Source organism: Heloderma suspectum, chromosome 4 (assembly GCF_057233095.1).
Source record: "Heloderma suspectum isolate Gila_16-S chromosome 4, 16-S_ref, whole genome shotgun sequence".
In the NCBI taxonomy this organism is placed as follows: Eukaryota; Metazoa; Chordata; class Lepidosauria; order Squamata; family Helodermatidae; genus Heloderma; species Heloderma suspectum.
Window position 1 is genome coordinate 307,579,677 of NC_139461.1, and position 12,113 is coordinate 307,591,789.

The 12,113-nt window shown below is 46.2% G+C and overlaps 1 protein-coding gene across 3 annotated transcripts in view; it reads left to right on the forward strand.

Annotated features, from left to right (window-relative positions):
• Positions 1-12,113, forward strand: part of RGS19 (regulator of G protein signaling 19) — a 72,838-nt gene that overhangs the window by 5,316 nt on the left and 55,409 nt on the right. The gene's annotated exons all lie outside the window — the stretch shown is intronic.

A 12,113-nucleotide genomic window follows, 5' to 3' on the forward strand; every position in this document is an offset into this window, starting at 1 on the left:
AGCCACTGAGAAGGCCCTCTCCTGCATTCCCAGCAGATATGCCTCTGATGGTGGCAGGACAAAGAGAAGAGCCTCTCGCGAGGATCTAAAAACCTGTGCATGCTCATAAGGCTATCTTTCAGATAGCCTGGTTCCAAGTTGCGTAGGGCTTTATAGGTCATAAGCAGCACTTTGAACTGTGCATTTATAACCTAGCTTTCTATTAAAAATAACAATGAAATACAAGTGAACAATAAAATACAGGTAAAATAACAGAGTTATAATTGAAATATCACAGTTCATATTTATTTATTAAAAAACCCACTCCCACATGGCTGTGAGTTTTTGTGTTGTGTCATTCTAGCAGCAGAGGGCTCAATTCAGTACTAGAGAGAGAGAGAAAGTGTGTGTGTGTGTGTGTGTATGTTTATATATATATATATATATATATATATATAAATTTTGACAAGCAATAATGCAAACCACTACCCTTCCCCTCTCCTCATTTCTAGGTTTAATTGATTTGTTTGTTGTCATTTACATTTTATTTAAATATTTTGTTATTCTATACATAAAGAACCCCTCCCCATTTCCCTGTATCTCCCACATGTTTACCTCCCCCTCCTACACATGCACTTACACACAATCTAAAAATATATAACGTATAAAAATAATTTTTAAAAAAGGAGGGACCCCCCCCGACTCCTGACATAGCGAGACTTTAGACAATCGACACCCCCCCCCCGGTGTGGGTCGAAGTGGCGTCTAGCCCCAGCTGTGTTTATATTTCGCCAAATGTCCTCACCTCACTTATGCTGGCCACTCTGAGGCTGCCTGCGTGAGTGTTACTCTGGTCCGCCTGCCATGGTTCAGTGGGGACTTATATTTCCAGTGCCTGAGGACCACACATTGGACAACCTAAGACGCCCTCGTTAGCCATATCTTCTGGCCACGCGTGTGGGTCCAGTCAGCTAGGGTCAACCAAATATGGCATGGATCCCCTGCAATTTATGGGAGGAGTTGGGAATCATGTTTACCCTGGTGCAACTTTTTAATTCATTTAGATGCAATCCTGTGCTCAAGATCTGCCAGCTGAGTGGCTGCAGGATTTCATGGAACTCCCCCCGTACGCTCGTGGAAAGGCTAAAATAGGACGGACTCACTGGCAGCGCAGATGAGGAACAAAAGTATGCTGTAACCTCTGCCTTCTCCATTCATAGCCAATGGTGCAACTTTACACCAGCCCCCTAGACCTGGGGCAGGGAATTTCCCTCCTATCGACTTCGCCGGAAGGGGGAACAGCTGTCCCTATGTCGCTGCAACAGAGCATGGGATATGGTGTACCTCCACACCCAACCCCAGCACACCTCCACTGGTATATAAGGCCCACGCAGGGTGACCTTTACTCAGATGCTAGGGCAGACAGCGCGGGGCTATTTTGCTTTGTCTTCCCGTCGCGCACAGTTGGAGCTCACAAGGGGGAACTCCGGTGATAAGAAACAATGGAGAACGAGCGCGTTGCACAGATATGGAGCATTTTGCACAAAACCAGCCTGTCTGTAGAACACTCGTAGGAACTTGAGCACGCCGCTAATCCTTCTGTGCCTATAAGCCCAAGTAATTCCTCATCTTAGGACTCCAGGCATGAATGCCAAACTCCGCCCCAAGAGGTCAGGACAAAGTACCCCATACACGTAAGCAAGGGAACGCATGTGCAACTGTCTCCCCTGCTCCCTATTTAATATTACATTTATATCCCGCCTTTTTCTAGGAACCCGAAGGACACAATCCTCCTCCTCTCCATTTTATCCTCACAACAACCCTGTGAGGTGGGTTTGGGTGAGAGTCAGTGGCTGGCCCAAAGTGACCCAGTGAGCTTCATGGCCGAGTGGGGACTAGAACCCAGAGACCTCCCCAGCCCCAGTCCAGCACTCTGACATGGGCTCTCGATGGGAGAGCCTTTGCCATGTGTGAATATTTCGTTGTGTCTCAATGGTCCTGCTCTGACACTCTCCACACCTGCCTCTGCAGGGAGCAGGAGACCCACTGCTCTCAGCACTCAGCCCCATGCGCTGGTAAGCTCTCTGTTGGCAAAGGCTGGGCCCTCTGCTGTTGCTACTGCCGGCCAGTCACTCATGAGCACTTTTGCCTTGGAGGGCGACAGCCCAGAGATACGGAGCAGAAGAAACGGCTGCTCCACCCACCGTGTTTCACTACAACCCCCAAGGGGGAAGCATATGCCTTTGCCGCCCTTCCCCTCCATTGTGCATGGGAGAGGCCAAGGCATGAGCACTGGCTGAGCATACCTGCTGTGCACCCTGCTTCAGGGATTCTGTGTTCCTGCCGCCGCCCATGGCTCATCGCTGTCGGCCTGTGTCTTCCCTTGCGCTCCCACAGGGACAGGATCCAACCTACATACCGTTCTGTGCAGAGCTGGAGGGAGGCCCACCCTGTGAACAGCACCAGTGGCCAGGTGGCTAATCTGCTTGCTCCATGCCTTCTCCAGCTCCGTGGCAGACAGTTGCGGAACAGGTGAAGGTGTCCTAACATGGAGACACTGTGGAACCACTGTCCAAGGCACAGGAGCTTTACTGGGGTGACCGGTTGGCAACCCCACACGTGTCCCCCCAATTCAGGCTTTCCTCCAACCTGGACGCTGTTAATAAAGGCAGTGACGTTGCCACGCGTGTTGTGTCTTGGTTGGCAGAGAGTGGTTGATTGGGATCTGGCCTCCGGGCGGGACCTGTGTTGCATGTGTGCGTCCTCATTCCTCCCCTTTGTGTGTATTGTGCTAACAACACAGCGTTCGTGAGGAGCGTAAGGGGAGTGAATCCCTGCTTGGAGGGACAGTGGTTGAGTTGTTGCTGCTTGAGCCAGTAGGGCTGAAAACTAGGGGTGCTGTGGCGGCATCATGTGTGCATGGTGATGTGGGGTGGTGGTGCTGGGGACACTTCCCCATTGTTGATTGGCTGCATGTGGGCGTCCTCACCAGCGCATTCTCTGATAGGCCAGCATTGGCAGTGTTTCCAGGGGCATTGTGGGTGTGCCTGACGTTTACACTGTCCTTGCATCTTCTCCTTGTGTCTTTTCCCCCATCCCCTCCTGTGCTGAGCAGATGTTGGATGTTAGGGCCCTTCCAATGGCGTAACAGTAGCATATCTCCGATCCTGGCATAATGTGAATATAGGATTGCTCTGCCTGCGGTTTTGGAAGTTTTGGTTTTGGTTTTTAAATTTCCTTACTGGCTAAGCTCTCTCACGCTGTTCAAAAACCAGCACTCATCAAAGTGGATAAAAATTGATAATTAATAAATAAATCAGAATTTGTTTATTTAAGTCGATTAAAACGATCATAAATGAACAACTACATTTTTCTCTAACTTAAAAAATAACATAGTGACAATGAAATCTCATCATAAACTTGCTAAAGCTATGCTTGCAGTCTCATAAAAAGGAAGTTACCAATCACTCAAACATGGGCATTAATTTCAGTTTTTCATCTCATGAAAACGGTTCTGTCCAACCTAACAGCTCTTGCTTCTTGGAAGTTCTGGGCTTAAATCACATGTGGAAAGACACAAGCTACAGGTTCTTCTTCTGTGCTTATGTGATGGTGAAGTTTGGCTACGCAAAGCAGAGTAGCTAGTGAAGGGTGCAATCCTATGCATGATTAGACAGAAAAAAAGGCCTACAGCTCCCAGCGTGCCCAAGCCATCCATGCTGGCTGGGGCATGCTGGGAATTGTAGGCCTTCTTTTCTGTCTAAAGATGCATAGGATTGTGCCTTAAGACAGTAAGTATCCAATGATAGTCCTATGTGAACTAGGCCCATTCACTTCAATGGGTCTGCTCTGTATCTGGGTACCATTAGATACTGCCCAGCATAGCAGGGTGGATAAAAATTATTGCTTTAAAAAAATCCCCAAAATTGGATTTTAAAACATTTAAATTGGAGATTTTCAGTCCTATAACTATCAAACGAGGCTTTGGCCTATCAGTCATAGACATTTCATTTTGTTTGCTTTAACACTGGAAAGAAAAAGAAGATGAAATTGTTCAGTGTGCATTTCCTGTATTCTCATACTAAGGCTGCAATCCTATACCCACTTACCTGGGAGTAAGCCCCATTGAACTTAATGAAACGTATTTATGAGGAGACGTGTATCGGATTATGCTGTTAACCTCAAACTGCCATGCTGGTCATAAGAAAGACCATATATGGGAATATTTTAAAGACATTCCTCTATAGATGAAAAGGAAATCATGTAAAATGTATGCAGTGAGGCAAAGAAATGCAAAGCCTGCTTGTAAGAATGAAACAGTGTAAATAATACTCCATTTAGCTGTAAATTGACATGGCTTAGTGGGCAGATTTGCACCACTGTTCAGGAAATGAAAAGCTTTCCGTGGGAAACTTTATTTAAGCCAGCATTTTTCTTGCTGATTTATTGATCATTGATTTAAATAGCCTTGATTTAAATCAATCTACCCTGCCACTCATCCAGATCCATTATGCAATGGGGAAATTGGGAAAAAGCTTTCCAGATGTTCGCAAAAGTGGCGAACAGTGGTATAACTGAGACACTCTCTGCTGATGCACTGTGAGGATCAGAGCCAGTGAAACAGTGCACTGATATAATAATAATAATTCCTAAATTAAGGCTGTGAGGATTAATTTTACTGAGCTGGTAACATAGCCAACTGTTGAGGTCTGCTGGCTAAATGTGTGAGCTCTTAACTTGGAAGTTTGAGTATCACTTCAGCCACGGACTCATTAACATTGTGATCCTGTATGTGGCGACTCAGAAGTAAGTCCCTTTGAGTTCAGTCGGAGAGGCCCTTCTCTATGACATACCTATGATGGAGACTCAGTTGAGAAAAGGCCTTCTCAGTGGTTGCACCCAAATTATGGAATTGTTCTCTTCGCGAGGCTCAGTTGGCTCCTTCTCTTGCTGTGTTCCACTCCTGGAGGTTATCTTTGTATTGGACAAGCCATCACCGTCCTCTTCTAAGTTGCTGAGAGATTGCAGGACACTTGTAAGTCTTGGCTGCAAAAGGTCTGTGGTTCAGTCTCTGGCACAGAGATCAGGCCAGGTTCAGTCTGGTAGGACAGTATGGAAACCTTCAGAGCTGCTGCCACTCTGTATAGAGAATACCGAGTTGGATCAACCATGATGTGACTTGGTGTAAAGCATAAACCTGGGCATAATGGGCATAAACCTGGATCTGGGAGTCAACCAGGTGGCAGAAAGCAAAGGCAGCTTCTGCCGTTTCTGGGATTGCAACATGGCCAGAGCTAAACCAGACGTTTCCATTTGCTGGGCTGTTGTGATGTCATGGAATGTTCATGTGGCTTTCTGACTGCCAAGGGAGAGTGCCAGTCAACAGAATGAAAGAGTAAGAATTCAGGACCAGTCCCCAATAGCTCCAGGTAAAGAATGTCAGGCAGCAAGTGCTGGGAGAAAACTGTCTGAGCTTTGGAGAACCACGGCCATCTGTTCGAATAATAGGCAATGGTGGGCTAGATAGACCAATGGCCGCTGTACACATGCTCAGGGGTTGCTCGCGAGTGTTTCTTCCCTGCACCTCGGTGTGTGTTGACTTCTTGTATCTCCGGGGGGGGGGGGGGCAGATGCCTGAGTTCTGCTTTGAATGTTTCGTAGAAGCACAGAGAAGAAGTTCAGATATTAATGGCACTTCCTGGTTTGTGCCTTGTAAAATCCTTCCCCGGGCGAAGTGAGACATAGATACGTGTGAATCAGCCCCAAGAGACACGTTAGAAATTTCAAAAGTATCCTCACAAAGGAAGATAATTGAGCAGAGGGCTTGATATGTGAAGGGATTCAGCCCTGGAACCCAGGACCAGAATGTAATCCTGGAGTCTGTGAAAATGGAGGAGTGCATCCTCTGGGCATGTGCAAAGTAAATTTCCCTCTGTATTGAGTGACCACAAGAAGCCCTTGCTCAATGGGGCATAGGGAGAAGGGGGGGCAAGAGGTGAGCTTTCTGAATATAGCTGAAGTCTGGCATGTGTCTTCTTAGAAACATAAGCACTGCTTTTCAGCCCGGAGTGTTTGAAAGCCTGCGTCAGCGCCCCAAGGAGTAAAAAACAGAAGCAAAACAGAGAGTGGACTCACTGATTTGGACTCTACGAGGTTTTGTGGGGTACGTAGGTGGCTGCCTTTATCGTTATTCGTGTCCTGCATTCTAGCATTGGTTCACACAGCAGTGAACCATTGCACAGAAAAAGAAAGGAAATATTTATCTTTATTAATAGAGTATCAAATTACAGAGGCCAATGAAAACAGTAAGGAAAGTATCATTTTTAAGAGGGTCCATTTCATTCACATGATTTTCTGACTGAAATGCTCCTTTCTCTCTTAAAATGTACAGAAGTTGTGCAGAGTTTGTGATAATGGGCAGTCCCTTTCATTGCTGATTTCGCTGCTAAATATTGCACGTTTAAATAAATGTATTACAAGCCATTTTCATATTGAATTAGTATTTCACATGAGACAAAAAAAGGGGGGGCTGGCATTAGGCACGAAGGCTGGAGGTTCCGCTTCCTTGGCCTAGGGCATTGTGAAACTCCAGAAACGGAATTTGTTTTGCAGTTTTGCATGCTTCCTCAAGAGGTGCAGTGCCCTGAGGTGATCATGCTAAGTTTAGCAGCCTAACTAGATTACAGGGGGTCCCAGTTGCCTTAGTACACTGCTGAAGGCACTGCAGAGTGGGGATGCAGGAGAAATTTGTTCAGTTCACATTTTAATGTGAACTTGCACACTTTTGAACCAATACGTAAACCAAAACTCAGTTATCCTTTTGAATTTGCGCTTCTCTGAATTCGTGATGGAGTTCTCCAATCAAAATATGCACAAGATGCGTATTAGGGCAAAGTCCACACAAAAATGCCTATGTTCGTGAAAAAAGCATTCAAAAATAAATTATAGTTGGAAAATTGCTTGCAAAAATGTGTATATTAGGCAATTGGAAAAAATGTGTATAATCTCAAAGTTCAGGACTAACTGAATTTAAGACTGGGCAGATGAGAGAAACTGAAATTAACAAATTTGTCCCTCCTTCCTGCACAGCAGGATTTGAAACCACCTGTGGATTGTCAGTAAGCATTTTGCCTGGTCCCTCCTGGGAAGCAAGATTCGGCCCTAGGTAAATAAACAAGGCTCATGTTTAGCCTTGAGAAGAGAAGACTGAGGGGAGATATGATAGCGCTCTTCAAGTACTTGAAAGGTTGTCACAGAGAAGAAGGCCAGGATCTCTTCTTGATCATCCCAGAGTGCAGGACACGGAATAATGGGCTCAAGTGACAGGAAGCCAGATTCCGGCTGAACATCAGGAAAAACTTCCTGACTGTAAGAGCAATACGACAATGGAACCAATTACCTGGGGAGGTGGTGGGCTCTCCCACACTGGAGGCCTTCAAGACGAGGCTGGACAGCCATTTGTCAGGGATGCTCTGACTTGGATTCCTGCATTGAGCAGGGGGTTGGACTCGATGGCCTTGTAGGCCCCTTCCAACCCTACTATACTATTCTACTATACTATTCTATTCTAAATAAACAGGAGAGCATTTGAAAACTGCAAGCATTTTTCTGTTTTGATTTTTTCCCCTCTTAGACCATCAGTGTGACACGAATGACTTGCATCAGGGTGCAATCCTAACTAGATAGGCAGCTACCTCCAAACTCGGAGGCGACCACCTATCCAAAGTAAGGCAGGAGAGGCTTGGGGGGGGGATCGTGCCCTCCACGCCTCTCCTGCCTTGCTCTTTTTTGCTAGACAGCCGTTTTGGGCTGTCTAGTGGCGGGGGGGGGGGCAACCGAGAGAGGAAGTGCCATCCATGACATTGGATGTGTCATACGTGCAGGTCCAGTCTCCCCACATTGGAACGCGCCCCCCCCCAGAACACCCCTTTGCAGTTGCTCTGCACTCCTCTTACGAGCGCAGAGGACGGGGCTTCTCTGCGCTGCCTCTGAGGAAGCGCGGACAAGGGGAGAGGAAGCCCGGACTCCAAGGTCGGTTCCCGGAAAAGAGCATATCCTATGGCCCTCTAGAAAGTGTCTAGTGGCCATAGGATTGCTCCCTTAGTGTATGATTTATTTGCCACCTGCATTATATAGGAAACGCATATAGCCGGTCAGACTAATTTATGTATGTATGTATGTATGTTTATATCCCCCCTTTCTTCCAATGTGGAGCTCAAGGGCTACATGTGGTTCCCAGGGGGTCTCCCTCCAAGCACTGACCAGAGCCAGACCTGCTTAGCTGCAGCAAAGTGGCTGCCCCATGTGCCTTCAGATTGTGTCTTGGGACTGTTTGACCATCTAGTCCCATAATCCGACTGGCAGTGTCTCCAGGGTCTCATTTCCTGTCACCTACTACCATGAGCCTTTTAATGCAGGCTTTTTACCTGTCCTGTGCACATAAAGCATGTGCTGTACCACTATGCTATCATCCCTAGCCCCAGTGGAACCCAGTTGCCTGAATCCAACTAGAGTTGGGATGCTAGAGTGATATTCCCTCAACCACGCTTCCCCTATGGCTCCTTCCTTGTCTCAGCCTCTTCTCCTGCCTCCATTCTGTTCCTTGATTATTTGTTTATTTAAATAGCTATTGCATTTGCTGTGAGTTTCCAGGGTCGTGGAAAATGTTAAAATTCTTAGATGCCAACATTTCAAATATTTGGGAGTCAGCATCAAATCTTCTAACCTCCAGTCCATCCATGTGTAGGGACAGGGACATTTAAAAAAGAACACACATTCTGAGGTGCCACCATCCTGCCGATAGGCGCCTGGGATCTTTGGCAACTGTCCTAAAAAATGTACATTGAGTGTTATTTTTAATGATTTGCATAATTTATGTTGCATGCTGAATTTAGATTTCTTCTTGGCACATAGGTTATCTTGGCACGAAACATATGAACAACCTTTCTTTAAAACAGATATGCTATTTGGCTTGCATTTCTTTCCTGTCTCTTTGGAAGCTTCTCCACTACACCGCACAGGAATGCTTTTCAAAAGGGAGTTAGGAAATGCGTTCCATTTTGTCTAAGGGGAAATGCTGATTAAATAGCTATTGACTCTTTTTAAGCTGTCTTTTATAGAGCCTTAACTAGTGATTAATAGGTACTTATCTGCCCCAGTGTTGCTGGTCTTCGATAACTATGCTTTTTGGACATCGGTACTTGTCTGATTTAAATCTTAAGGAAGGATTACAGAGGTTAACAACTGAAGGGTAAATAAGCCGAGGTGTGTGTGTGTGTGTGTGTGTGTGTGTGTTGTCTGTCTGGAAGCACTGGTACTGCAACTTATAGCCCTTTAAGAAAAAGCAGCTCTTCGTGTTGGGGAGAGAGTACCTATTTATTTAAAATATGTCTACACTGCCCTTAAATCCTACTAGGACTCAGGGCAGTTACAACAGAATAAACATTTACAATACCTGTAACACAACAACCCACAAATTAAAAGCAGCAGAGATAAAATAGTGCATCAGCCAACAGAGTTTAAAATGCTGGGATGAATAAAAATGTTTTTGACTGACACCTAAAATTGTAGTGGTGATCGTGGTGGGGAACCTAGAAGCTGATTCTTTGTGTGATGTGCTTCCACTTTTTTCAGCCAGCCGCACCCTACGTCAGCCTTCCCAAATGTGGTGCCCTCCAGATGTGTTGGCCTCTCCCAGGTTGGGGAAGGCTGTCCTACATGATGTAAACAAATTCAGTTGGAGTGGAGGATGTTTGTGTGGATCCAGCCAGAATTGGCCCTGTGTATATTAGAAGCTTAAATTGCCTGCGAATCGACCTCTGGGGTGCTCTTGATGGGCACTACTAGATGTGACATTAGCCCTGTTCAGGCATTTGCCTGAACACGTGAGGGCCTAGAAGGTGGTAGAGAGTCGAGGTCGTGCACGCTGGCTTTGCCCCCGACATCTCTGGGCGTACTAACCCTGCCCCCTTCAGTTCACACCTTGACATGTTGAATCAGCCAAGGTTGATTGGAGTTTTTGCCCAAATGGGAGAAGAACTCTCCGCACACTAACGAACACTGATAAGGCAGGAGCTCTTGCAGTAATGTGGGGGTCCCCAGCCTGTTTGGAACCATGGGCCCATTTGGGAATTTAAGAAACTTCTGTGGGAACCACCACAAAATGGAGCCCACGGAGGATGTGGCTAGTCACGTAATGGCTGCCATGGGGCCCTGGTCAGTCAGAAGTGAGCTAAAGACGGGCAGTGGAGAGAAATAGTGAGGCTAGAGGCTGGGGGCGGACAGGGAAATAGCAAGGTAGAAGGGAGAGAAAGAGTAAAGCTTGAGGTGTCATGGAGGGGGAGCAAGGCTAGAGGCTAGGAGCGGGAGAAACAGCGAGCTAAAGAAGTGGGGGGAAATGAAGAGGCTAGAGGCTGGGTGGGAGGGGGAAGTAGCAAGGCAAAGGGGTAAATGGGACAGAAAGAGCAAGGCTAGGGGCTAGGAAGGGAGAGAAAGACAACTGCCCTAACATTTTACAAGGTGTTTTTTGTTGTTGTTTTTGAAGGAGGCAGGGAAGGGAGAACTTCTTAGGTGCTGTTGGAGGTCCCCGCAGGCATTGCGTTGGCGACCCCTGCAGTAACTTGTCAATAGCAGCTATAGGCGGTGGGGGTGGAATCTGGCCCAGAGCTAGGACTGTCTCCTTGGTATCTATGTTTTCCCCCATACACCCAGCTATAGGGAGGTAATTTAAATAGAGAAAATGGTGCTAGGCTTAAAATTCTGTTCCTATCATTGTGGTCCTGATGCAACACCCCCACCCCTCTAGTGATGTGGGTGTTCCAGCTAATTTTGAACTGAAAATTTTTCCTATTCCAGTTACTTTTCATGGGGTGATTTGCAAGATAAAACTTTCAGTTTGCACTGGAAAGTTTTCTGGTAGCCTAGAGAGTTATCTAATTTAGCATATTTATTTCACTTGTATTTAGTAAACAACAAAGATAATTAAAAGTGTTGTTGTTGTTGTTCAGTCGTTAAGTCGTGTCCAACTCTTTGTGACCCCGTGGACCACAGCACGCCAGGCCTTCCTGTCCTCTGCTCTCTCCCGGAGTGTGCTCAGGTTCATATTCATTGCATCGGTGATGCTATCTAGTCATCTCATCCTCTGCTGTCCCTTCTCCTTTTGCCTTCAAACTTTCCCAGCATCAGGGTCTTTTCCAGGGAGTTTTCTCTTCGCATTAGGTGGCCAAAATATTTGAGCTTCAGCTTCAGTATCTGGCCTTCCAATGAGCAGTCAGGGTTGATATCTTTTAGGATTGACTCATTTGACCTCCTTGCAATCCAGGGGACTCGTAGGGGTCTTCTCCAGCACCACAGTTCGAAGGCATCAATTCTTTGGCGCTCAGCCTTCCTTATAGTCCAGCTGTCACAGCCATACGTTGCTACTGGGAAAACCATAGCTTTGATTAGACGGACCTTTGTCGGCAAGGTGATGTCTCTGCTTCTTACTATGCTGTCTAGGTTTGCCATAGCTTTCCTCCCAAGGAGCAAGCGTCTTTTGATTTCATGGCTACAGTCACCGTCTGCAGTGATCTTGGAGCCCAAGAAAATAAAATCTGTCACTGCTTCCATTTCTTCCCCTTCTATATGCCAGGAAGTGATGGGGCCAGATGCCGTGATCTTCGTTTTTTTAATGTCTCTCCTTGCTATTCTCTGGAACCCTGCATTCAGTTGGATATATCTTCCCCTTTCTCCCTTGCTTTTCGCTTCCCTTCTTTCCTCAGCTACTTGTAAAGCCTCATCAGACAGCCACTTTGCTTTCTTGCATTTCTTTTTCTTTGGGATGGATTTAGTTGCTGCCTCCTGAACAGTGTTACGGACCTCTGTCCATAGTTCCTCAGGCACTCTGTCTATCACATCTAATCCCTTAAATCTATTCATCACCTCCACGGTATATTCATAAAGGATATGATTTTGGTCATACCTGAATGGTTTAGTGGTTTTCCCTACATTCTTCAATTTAAGCTGAAAATTTGTGATAAGAAGCTCATGATCTGAGCCACAGTCAGCTCCAGGTCTTGTTTTTACTGACTGTATAGAGCTTCTCCATCTTTGGCTGCAAAGGACATAATCAATCTGATTTCGATATTGACCATCTG